Source organism: Protopterus annectens, chromosome 2.part1 (genome assembly GCF_019279795.1).
Source record: "Protopterus annectens isolate FY-2018-M chromosome 2.part1, PAN1.0, whole genome shotgun sequence".
NCBI classification, from domain to species: domain Eukaryota; kingdom Metazoa; phylum Chordata; order Ceratodontiformes; family Protopteridae; genus Protopterus; species Protopterus annectens.
The window spans coordinates 1,400,246,264-1,400,258,488 of record NC_056729.1 but is presented as its reverse complement, the minus strand read 5'-3'; the positions used below and the strand labels follow the sequence as shown (position 1 = coordinate 1,400,258,488).

The window sequence follows — 12,225 nt, the reverse complement described above, 5'->3', positions numbered from 1 at the left end:
AATTGCACCTTTTGGGAAGTCAGCTACCTCTGGAATCTACCTCATTAATGACACAACCTTAAGTCAGGGATTTGGGGATGTATGTAGACAGTAAACCTGACTTTTGACCAACATATGTCTAAGGTAGTAAGGAAATCATTCTATGATGCTTAAATTATACAGAAAGGCATGGCATCTAGGTCTAAGAAAGTCATTGTTCCACTGTACTCAGCCTGCATTACACCCATCATTGAGTGCAATGCTCCCTTTGGTATGTACCTGAGCAGGCACATGCAACAACTGGAACACCCACAGAGGTTCCTTACAAAAAGGAAACAGGGAGTTAACACCATGTCTCATGCAGATTGTCTCAAAGCCCTGTCCTTATACTCTGTCTCCTACAGATTGTTGAGGGGCGATCACTGTCTGGCATAAAAGAAATGCCAGGATCCCACTCTGCTAGACCTCTTGCATATCTTCAAAACAAATAACATTAGCGCTACCTGATTCAGGGACTTAAACATTGCTTTTGATTTAAATAGGACATGTTACAGGGAAAGGTATGTGTCTCAGAGAATATCCCTTCTCTGGAACAAGCTTGCCATCTATGTGAAGCAGTGGTCTTTCCTGACCCTATTCAAGCATAACCTGGACCAGTGGATGGGAAATAAGAAATTCTTCTGTGTCTGTCACCAATGTCTATAACGGATAGAGGCAACCCATAAATGTTTGACCATGCATTCCTTAGCTTACACATACCCCTAAAATAACTGCTAGGGCACCAAACTGGGATGGATGGCTAGGATTAAAAATGCCCTTGTGGTCATTAGCCTACTATATACCTATGAACCTAAAAGTTTCAGGGAATGTGTTATAATTATTTATATGTGCTATTATGGCATCATGAAAGGTGTCAAACATCCTGATGTTTGTACCTATGATACTCCCACATTATAATCATTTGACCTTAGAAAGGTCCCTGTTGAAAAGAGCAAAAACACCACAGACACCTTGGTGACTAATGGGATGGTTCCTCTTCATCAAGTAGTTCCATTCTTTGTCTGCACTTGCTAAAAACGTCTTGCACTATCTCATCAACCTAGTACTATACAGTATCTCCTGTATCATGAGACCCTGGAGTATATCTTGGAGTTTAATTTACCTTCTACACCATTTCCTTAGCCTGATTCCATGCTATAAAGTCTGTTGTGCTATTCTTTTAATAGCTTTTTTATAAAGACTAATATTGTCACTGTCCACATTGTCCACATATGTGGAGATTCTCTTAAAAAAATTACTGAAACACCAGAGACCTCCAAAACACAAGTCTGCTACAGCTAACACAGTCTCCACAACACCCATGTCACATACCAACACCAGCATCTTACCCACTAGGCCAGTAAGCCATAACATTCAAATACCAAGTTTTCTTGTCATTGGAGACTCAATAGTGAGACACACTGGTGCCAGGATTTTCCAAATCATGCATGCACTCACACTCAGGTCTCTCAGCAACAAGTACAGTTATGACTCTGAAATGGTTCATGTTGATGGGAATGACCTGAGAAGTACCTCGCTGAATTATATCAAGAGAGACATGGTCAAGCTCTCTGCGCATATGTCCCAGGCAGGTATGTCCCTAGCCTTGAGCGGCATACTACCCTCACCTAGAATCATGCCACAGTATAAAAAAAAATGAATAATTTCAAGAATTGGCTTAGTTTTTGGTGTCATTCCAAGGGGATCCAGTTCCTATCTGCCTGGGAAGCCATGGTTGAACAAACCTCACTGCTTTGCCAGAGATGGTTTGCACCTGACACCCTTAGGCTTTCAGCTGCTAACCAAGGCTCTTGTCTCCCTCACAATGCCTGTTTTAGGCAAGGTCTCAAAAACAACATTCCCTATGCGAAATTAACCAATCAGAACAAAATAAGGGTCATGCTGCTAAACGCTAGGAGCTTAAACCAAAAACTGCACTCCCTGGAAGCACTTCTATAACTAGAAGATGTAGGTGTCTGTGCAGTCACAGAAACCTGGCTTAAGGCCTCAGACAGTACTCCAACCCTGCAAGGTTGCAATGCCTTTCACACCGTTAGACCTCAAAATGAATGTGTCAAAACCAAAGAAGGTGGTGTTTCAATCTATATTAAAGATAAATTCACCTCTCATCTTGTTAAACTGGACAACTCCATGGAGTTACTCCAGGTCCAGGTTATGGTGGGTAAGACCCCCATTCAAGTCCTAGTAAATTATAGATCCCCCTCCATGGGTCACAACACCCATGAAGCCTACTTAACCAAACTGAAGACAATCCAAATTTTACTGAACACACTGGTCATGGGAGATTTCAGTTAGCCCACCATCAAATGGGATACCTACTCTAGCCCTAACTTGCTAGCACAAAAGTTCCTTGTCTCTGTGAATTCAAATGCCCAGGAGCAAATAATCCATACCCCAACAAGAGGAATAAACATTCTACATATGGTACTCACCAATATGTTAAACAGGTGCACTGCTGCAACTGTTGGAGCCTCATTAGTTAAAAATTATCACAAATCAGTCATCTTTGAATTGACACTAACACTAGAACTCATAAAGTGTGAAATCAGACTAAAAAACTTCACCCCATAAACTATACCCTCCTAGTTGAAGGTATAAATGCATTCCAAGCTCCACCCCAAGCTGAAAGCGGTAACTATGCCAAAGTTTACACTAATGCCCTGTACAGTCATTTGCATGAGTGTATAAACTTGGCTGTACTAGATAAAATCAAATCCAGAGCCCCAAGTAAAATCAAGCTGCCATGGTGGACTTCCAGCATCAACAAACTCTACAATAAATGCAAAACGTTACTGTCCAAGAAAACAAAGACAAGGACCCAACAATGGAAAAGCACCCTCCACAGGCTTAACAGGCAAATAAGACAACATGTCAAATCTTCCAAGAGCTCCTTTGAGAGAAACCTAGCAAGTACTGCCAAGGATAACCATAATAACTTTTTCAGCTATGTACATATCTTAAAGGGTAGGACCCAAGCATCTGCAGAACTTGTGGTCAAGGGTATCACATACACGGACCCCACAGAGATAGCGAACCTGGTAGTGGATAGGTTTGGTGAAAATTTCACTCCCTTATCCCTTCCTAACTTACAAAAAACCCTACCCCAAACTCCCCCCTCAGCTTACATATCTGAAGAACAGTTCCTCAAACCCTATCCAAGGCAAAGAACACGGCCTCTATGGGACCAAATGACATCCCAGGCTATCTTCTAAACAGGCTAAAACATGAACTAACATCACCACTAAGTACTCTTTTCAATCATAGCCTAACCACAGGCTTTGTTCCTGCAGAATGCAAAACAGTTATTCCCCTCCACAAAGGTAGCCTAGCAACAGACCCAGGGAAGTACAGACCCATAAGTCTGACCAGTCTTATCTGTAAGGCCATGGAACGTATTATTATGGACATCATCAATAAAGACATAGGTGACCTCCAAACCCTGGATCATCCTAATTCGGCTCTGTGAAGAGTAGATCCTGCCTGTTAAATCTGGTGGATTTCTTTGAAAATGTGACCAAGGCCACTGATGAGGTCAAATCTGTGCACACAGCATACCTCGACTTGGCAAAGGCTTTTGACACAATCCCACATTCAGGCATTGCCAATAAACTTAGCAAACTGAATGTAACCACCTTCATTGTAAGATGGGTTGCCAACTGGCTCACAAACCAGACACACACTATTAAAGTGGGTGACTCCACATCAGCCAGAAGACCTGTTACCAGTGGAGTGCCACAGGGGTCAGTGCTGGGCCCCCTACTGTTTGGTATGTACTTCTCAGAAGTTCAGGTCCAAACTAAAGGGTTGTGACTGACCAAGTTTGCTAATGACTGCAAATTAGGTGCAATCAATGAATCCCCAAATTATGTCAGTATACCTGGGGGGGGTCTCACGCAGACCAAAAACTGCTGTATTAGTCATGATCTCAAACTGAATGCAGAGAAATGTATCATCATTCCCTTTGGCACACACAATGCCTCTTCACACTATCCAATCAACAACAATACCCTAAGTACCCATGAAGTGGTAAGGGACCTTGGATCACATGTTGATCGCAACCTTAATTTTGACTACCACATGTCTACAATTGTAAGGAAAGCTTTCCATGTAGCTCACTTGATAAGTAAAGGCATCACCTTGAGTGCAAAAGAAGTTATAACCCCCCTGTACTAGGCACTTATCCAGCCCATAATTGAGTACAATGCCCTATTTAGTATGTATCGTACTAAGCCCCTGCAGCAATTAAAGAAACTTCAGAGGTTTCTAACAAAGAAGATCAAGGGCCTCCAGCATGTCCCTTACACAGACCAACTAAATTCCCTGTCACTATACTCCATATCATATAGACTTCTTAGGGGAGACTTATGCCTGGTCTACAAAGCAACCCAAGACCCAAACCTAATGAACTTACTGCATATCTGTAAATCAAATGTGTCTAGGGATACCCGTTCCGGGGACTTAAATATGGCCTGCGGCTTAAATAGGACATGCTGGAGGGACAGCTGTGTCTCCCAGCAATTACCACATCTTTGGAACAGGCTACCAATTCATGTGAAAACAGAGCACCTCTATGACACTGTTCAAGAGGAACCTGGATGAGTGGATGGGGCACCGTAAATTCTTACCGGGGATAGTGCCCACAACTGTTCTGGACATGGGCAGTCATTAGTAAATGCAATCTTGGTTATTGACTAGAATGTCTACGGTATTACATTGGGTTGAAACAGCTAGGTTTAAAGAAACAGCTAGGCTTAAAATGACACGCAGGTCGAGAGCCTAGTAATCTCCTTTGATCCTATGATACTATGTTAATCATTTAAAGTGCTTCCGTGTGTGCTAGTAACAGTTTCTATGATGAAACAATATCCTTACTTAGCAAAATATAGTTTTACTGACATTTGACTAGTCTAACATATCTGTTTTTGAATTACATCAGTTCTTAAAGTGGCCACATTAGCATGTTAATTGGTGACATTAATATATACTGAATGCAACCCTAATTTATTAAGTTTTCAAAATCATATAGTGCTGTTACACTAAGTGCAGCAAAGATATGTAAGCCATAAAGATACACTAATCATCACCTACTTTCACTGTTCACCTCCTTGATTTTTTTTGTTTTGTTTTTTGAAAATGCCTAATAATAAAACTTTGTAATGTCTTCTAGTGACAATATTTCTGTCCCAAGATTGTACATCCTATTGCTCTCCACAAGTTTATTATATCAACAACATTTAAAAAGTTTCTGAATACTAATATATTATGATCAGATTATAAAAATAGCTGTCATTTATTGTACTGAAGTATCCAGGTAGTACATTATGATGTGGCCTCACAATAAGCTATCAGTTATATTATGTAGAAAGTTCCGGAAGTCTTGAAAAGCAGCATAAAGTGACTTGGTTACACCCAAATTTATAGAACTTCTGCTGAAAATACTCTGTAACAAACACTGTTAAAAGTGTGAAGTATTTTAGACCCATTTGTTAAAAAGTTCTATCCTGTAGTCCTAAATTTGAATCATTCATCTTGTCATATTGTATGACCTTAAGCAACTAATTTTATCTGAAAGTCTTTTAGGGTCACAGCAGAAAAAAAAAAGAATTACACCTTAAATGCTTACCACATTGAAATGCAATACAGAAAATTACAAAAAAACTTGAATCACTTCCAACTTGCCAAATTTAATGAATTTATATATACTGTAATTATGTTTTATTTAATTTCTTTGGGGTGACTATCTTGTAAACGGAACAGATTAGTCTTTTGTCATTTTACTTCCTGATTAGATTTTTCATTGGTTTATTGGTTGAGAACCTCCCCCCTTATATTATATTGTGCTACATATTGTACTACTTTAATTTAATAAGACCATACGTACATACTTACAAACATATAAATGCATATTTTAATACATTACTTTATTAACTAGATAAGTGAAGTGGTCTTTGTGGACCTTTTCCATCCACTTTCTGGGCTATGGGATAAGGTTAAGCGCAATACATATGGACACTTTGGTGTAACTAATTAACCAATATGTTTTTGTAGGTGGGAAAAAAGTATTTAGTAAAACATGCACGTACATGGGTAGAAACACACAAACCCTACACAGACGGGAGGGAGGTTGGCATAATGGTTAAGGTGTTTGCCTTACAAACACATGGTGAAGGGTTTGATTCTCAGTTGGGGTAATTGCCTAGGCTTAAAATGGCCAACAAGGGCAGTTAGCCTAGTACTAGTCTATGAACCTAATCTATGAACCAGACAGTGACCAGATATAAGGACTGAAACACACACCCTGAAGCTGTAGGGTTGAGATTTTAACCACCCTGGTAACATGTTCAAAGATTTCAAAGCCTGTCCATGGGCATATTTCTATACAAGACTTTTGCAAAAAAAAAAAATAATAATTTAAAAGACTTGAAATGCATACCTTTGTAAGTATCCATTTATATTTATAATGGATGATCCCAAACCGGAATGAGGAGGCAAATGCCTTCTCATCTCTCTCTCTCTCTCTCTGTCCTGGGATGGGGGTCGGTGTATACTTGGGATGCATGCAATGTCAGCTTCTCAGGGAGACTGAGATTCAAACAATAAAAATGGCATCATCTAGTTAATGAAGTAGGCAGTATATCAGTGGAAGGATAGAGATGTCTCCCTTGAAATGCCTCATTGTATGTCAAGCAGTGCACGTCTCCCAACATTTGTTTGGGTTAAAGTACAACTAGACAACAAGACAACAAGAATACATACCACCTGGCCACAATGTGGGGGTTCTGTTCTTCTCTCCCTCTCTTTGGTCACATGGAGGCTCATAGCCAGATATGTATAAGGGTTTCCTCACTGGAAAGAGAGAACTCAGGTGACAAAAGTGCTTTGTTAAGGGCAGATCCTGCCTCTTAAACCTGGTCGATTTCTTTGAAACAGTCACCAAGGCCATTGACGAGGGGAAGGTGGTCTACACAGCCTACCTGGACCTCACAAAAGCCTTCGATACAATACCCCACTCGGGCATTATAGATAAGCTCACCAGCTTAAATATAAACCCCTATGTCACTAGATGGGTTGCAAACTGGCTCATGGACAGAACCCACATGGTTAGAATTGCTGGAGCCATGTCAGACTCCAAACCAGTTACAAGTGGCGTCCCACAAGGCTCAATCCTGGGACCTCTCTTGTTCGGTATATATTTCTCAGAGGTACAGGCCAACACGGAAGGACTGTGGCTGACCAAGTTCGCAGATGACTACAAACTGGGCGCCATAATCGACTCTCCACCCGACACAAGCATCCTCCAAAAGGGCCTCATAGAAACAGACAACTGGTGCCAGAGCCATGGCCTCAAGCTAACGCCAAAAGTGTATAGTCATCCCCTTTGGCAAAAAAAAGTGCCCACAAATTACCACATAGGTGGTAATCCATTAAGTACAGAAGAAGTAATTAGGGACCTGGGGACCCAAGTTGATAGCAATCTCTCATTTGACAACCACGTGGCCAAAGTGGTTAGAAGAACATTTTATATAGCCCACCTAATCATGAAGGGATTCACATCTAGATCAGGGGAGGTCATTGTGCCTCTTTACTCATCCCTCATCAGGCCCATAATTGAGTACAATGCCCTTTTGGGATGTACCTTACCAGACACCTGCAGCAACTGGAAAGACCCCAAAAGAACCTCACCAAGAGGATCAAAGGGCTCAAACAGATGTCATATGCTGCCCGGTTAAAGAAACTCCAGCTCTACTCAGTGGCATACCGCCTGCTCAGAGGCGATCTGTGCCTGATGTATAAAGCCATGTCCAACCCAGAATTAATGGACATGCTGCACCTCAGAAAATCAAATCCCATCAAGCTCGTGCTCGAGAGACTTGAACCTCAGCACTGAAATAAATAGGACATGCTGGAGGGACAGATTCATAACCCAGAGGCTCCCTTCACTCTGGAATAAAATCCCAGTCCAGGTTAGGCAGAGTCCCTCATTGACTCTCTTCAAGAGGAATCTTGATGAGTGGATGGGAGATTGTAGGTTTACCCCGGGTATCACTTCTGTGTTACTGTTAGACAGAGGCACAGTATACTAACCTCGAAAAAGGGCATAGCAAAATTAATTTAAAATGGGTGGCGAAAGCCAAACACACTCTGGCTAGTGTTATAAATGCCCTAGGGCAGATAGCCTAGTATGAACCTATGAACCTATGTTTGGGGTATGCCTCAATTGTAGTGACCTCAGAGAAAATTATCCAATATCAAGTGCCAGGAAGTCTGAAGTAAGCTGTGTCTGACTCCAATAATGTACCTACACTGTGTTAAACTGTTTTAATACCTTCATCTGCATTAATTTGCTAGCTGTAGTTTTACCTGTTACACAGAAGTGATGATTTACTACTGCTGCTAGTGTAAGAATATTTATAAGGGATCTGTACTGGCTATTTGCACATTTATTTCTTTGCATAGCTGTATTAGCGGACCAGAGTTCCATTGTGGTGACCCCTAACCGGGAAAAGCCGAAAGACACAAACAAACAAAAATTTCTTTGCATAGCTGTGCAATCATGATCTTACATAGACTACACTGTGGTATAACTCTAACCATCTGGGTAATGGGATAACTGTTGTAACCTCAGTAAAATGCTTGCTAGTGCCTTATATCTATTGTGCCCTGTGTACTGTGTATATATTGTGCTCTTATGACTGTTACAAATGAAGAAATACTGTTTGATTGCTTTCTAAACTGTGTACGAGGGTTTAGCTGCTAGTTTGATTACGGAATGTTGACAAACTCTTATTAAAGAAAATCAGTCCAAACCAGTATATCCCCTCTTTAGGTCTCCTACCCCAACTCCCTTTGAAAGGCTTGCAATGCTCAAAAGGACACTCGCAATTAGCGACTAAGCACGGAAGGCTTTCTTATCTCACCCCACTATCTTAAATGAATGATAAGGTTAATATCAACATAATTACTCTTTTGTATACTGTTAACCTAACTAACTAGGTCCAAAAGCAGCGGCAACAGTCCCCTGAGCTCCCATGTAACCATTAAACGCCTCTAAAATTGGCCTTACAAACAGTCGCTAGTGAAACTTCCACCTAACTGGTATCTTAATAGAACTTTTTATCAGCTAATAGATACAGTGTGCTTCTTACAGTACATTTTTATCATCAGGAAATAGAAATAGTGTGCTGTTTACATACTGTATATACCTACCTTGAACACGCTAACTTTAACTTTAGGAATCTTGTTATCTGGTTTAGCCCCACTCCGCCCTGCCCTCTAATCCCACCCGCCCCAGTGATGCTAACTTTATAGTGCTTTCACCATGCCCCTTCTATTCTAATCACTCAACAACCTGTGAATCAATAACACTGCCCACTTCCCAGCCTAATCATTTTTCCTTCACTTAAAAGCTATACCGAAAAGTAGCCTTTCCCAACTATTTTCTATTTAAACACAATAGCCCTTTCTCACTTATTTTCTACTAAAATGTATTACCATAAAGTTGCTCTAGCAGTCGCAATGATAGCACCCAAAATATTCCCACTATTATCTCTAATACTCCTGCTCTTTATTCTCTACCACCTTACCTCCTATGAAAATCTACACTATCTAGAATTCCAATACCCAAAATTCCAAACCTCCACCACTCTAGTATTCAATAAATTTGAACACTTCATAACTACCCTCTCTCCTAACTCCGTACCCCCCAGTCATTAACAACCTATTAGATTCAGTTACATTAACCCAAAAACCAACCACCATAAAAAACTTATAAATAAAATCCTGAAACTCATAATCAGCTTGAAAAATAACCTTATGAGGGATGGTGACATCCACCCTAACCCTGGCCCATCCACATCTGTTGACCCAAGCTCACTGACTAACAATTCAACCAGCATTACTCAGTTAAACAGGCTCCCAAATTAATTTCTGGCATGCCATCTTAACATCAAAAGCCTAAATAACAAGATCCATAACCTCCACCCACTCCTAGCTGTTCACTCCCCAGACATTCTCTGCCTCACTGAAACCTGGTTAAAACCAACAACTAAAGACAATGAAGTAACACCCCCAGGGTATAAAATTCTTAGAATGGACCGGACCTCAAGGAAGGGTGGTGAGGTAGCTGTGCTATATAATTCCACCCTAACAGTAACTAATGACACCCAGCAACCACCCCAAATTAACAACACAGAAATTCTCATCACCAAATTACAAATAAATAAAATAAATGTAGGTATATTGTCTGCATTTATATACCCCCTAGTAAAAACGTCAATTCCCTAGAAAGCATCCTGCACAGATTATCCTGCAGCTATCCACAGGAAACCATAGTCTTAGGTGACTTTAACATTGATTGTAACATCTGTTCCTCTGAATCTCTTACTACCCACATAAACTTTCATGGGTTTACACAAACCATTTCCACCCCACTAGGTTCAGTAAAAACAAAGGCAAAGAAAGTATACTAGATTGAATACTTATCAATGGCCACCCCCAAATGTACAAGCAAGGGACACTACTGGATGATTTAAGCAATCACTGCTTTATCAATATTATTAGGCTTAAAGCTGACAATCCCCATCAGCCCACCTATAAAACAATAAGAACTTTAAGCTTAACAACTACCAAAAAGAACTCAAAGCTTGCAATTGGTTAGTCCTATAACAACTTCCTCTAGAAGAGGCAGTGGATTACTTTAACTCTAAATTCCTGACTATCCTTAATTCACACGCTCCTACCCACACCATCCGAGCCAAAACAAAAACTGCACCGTGGCTATCAAAAGATACAAAAACTAAAAATCACACACAGAAATAAGGCCTGGGTCACTTGGCATGTTACTAAAGCCCCACTAGATCAAGTCAGGTATCAAAAGTTAAAGAATGTCACTAAAAAATCTATCATTCTAGACAAAAAAACTACTCCCTCCTGCAACAGAAACACCAAAAAAAACTTCAAAAGTTCTGGGCTGGAATAAATAACCTTCTCCACCCAGGCCACACCACCACTCCTACACCATCAGCTGCCCTTGACAAATTTCCAGAAGAAATTACAAACACCTTCAATAGCTTCTTTACAGAAACTATCCAGTCCCTAGCTACCCATCTCACTCCCACCTGCTCAAACCCCAGCGCTAATACGCAATACAATTACCTACCCAATACTCAACTCTCCTTTAGCTTTCAACTTGTCCGTACTCCCCTAATTTGAGCCCTAATCAAAAAACTAAAACCTACTACTTTAGCTGCTGACCTCCTCCCTGCTGAATATATGCAAAACGCCATGGATGCCATAGCACTCCCTGTCTCTATCCTGATTAATAGATCCATTTCTGAGGGAACCATCCCATCAATATGGAAAATATCACATGTAATACTGCTCCATAAAGGAGGTAATTCCATAGAACTGTCTAACTTTAGACCTATAGCCATTCTGTCACCACTTATTCAAAACAAACTGCTGACTGACTCTCAGCATGGCTTTAGGCCATTCCACAGTACCGCCTTGGCTCTCCTGCTTTCTCTAACATCATTGGCCTTAATCATAATAACAACAAACTATCCTCAGCACTCTTTCTTGACCTTTCAAAGGCCTTCGACATGGTCAGTCATCAGCTACTTCTCAATACCCTGGAAGCCATCTGTTTAGATCACCATTCTATACAATGGTTTCAGTCCTACCTACTGGGTAGACAGCAGGCTGTCCTATGGCAGAATAAGCTGTCAATTCATCTGCCTATCACCCTAGGAGTCCCACAGGGCTCCATACTAGGTCCCCTTCTTTTCGCAATCTTTATTAACAATCTTCACACCACCATCCCAAATGCAACCTGCATCCAATATGTGGATGATTCAGCCTTGATATGTTCTGCCTACTCTCCAACAAATCTACTGTCCCTAACCCAGAATACCTTCAACACTGTAGAAAACTGGCTAGCTAATTGTCGATTGCTCCTGAATCCTAACAAAACCAAGCTGCTACTTTTTTCCCCCACCCATAGGTCCACTCTTCAAAATAAAATCTAACAATGACACCATTATCTCCCCAGATGACCAAACCAAGCTCCTAGGAGTATTAATAGACAATAAACTTAAATTTGACATGCATGTTAACCATACTATTAAGTCCATTAACAAAAAACTTGGCTCTCTGTACAAGCTTAAACCTTTCCTCACCCCTTTTGCT

The 12,225-nt window shown here is 40.7% G+C and overlaps 1 long non-coding RNA gene across 1 annotated transcript in view; it reads left to right on the top strand.

The window, feature by feature from the left end:
* LOC122794463 overlaps window positions 1-12,225 on the top strand; it is a 337,683-nt gene that overhangs the window by 97,174 nt on the left and 228,284 nt on the right. The gene's annotated exons all lie outside the window — the stretch shown is intronic.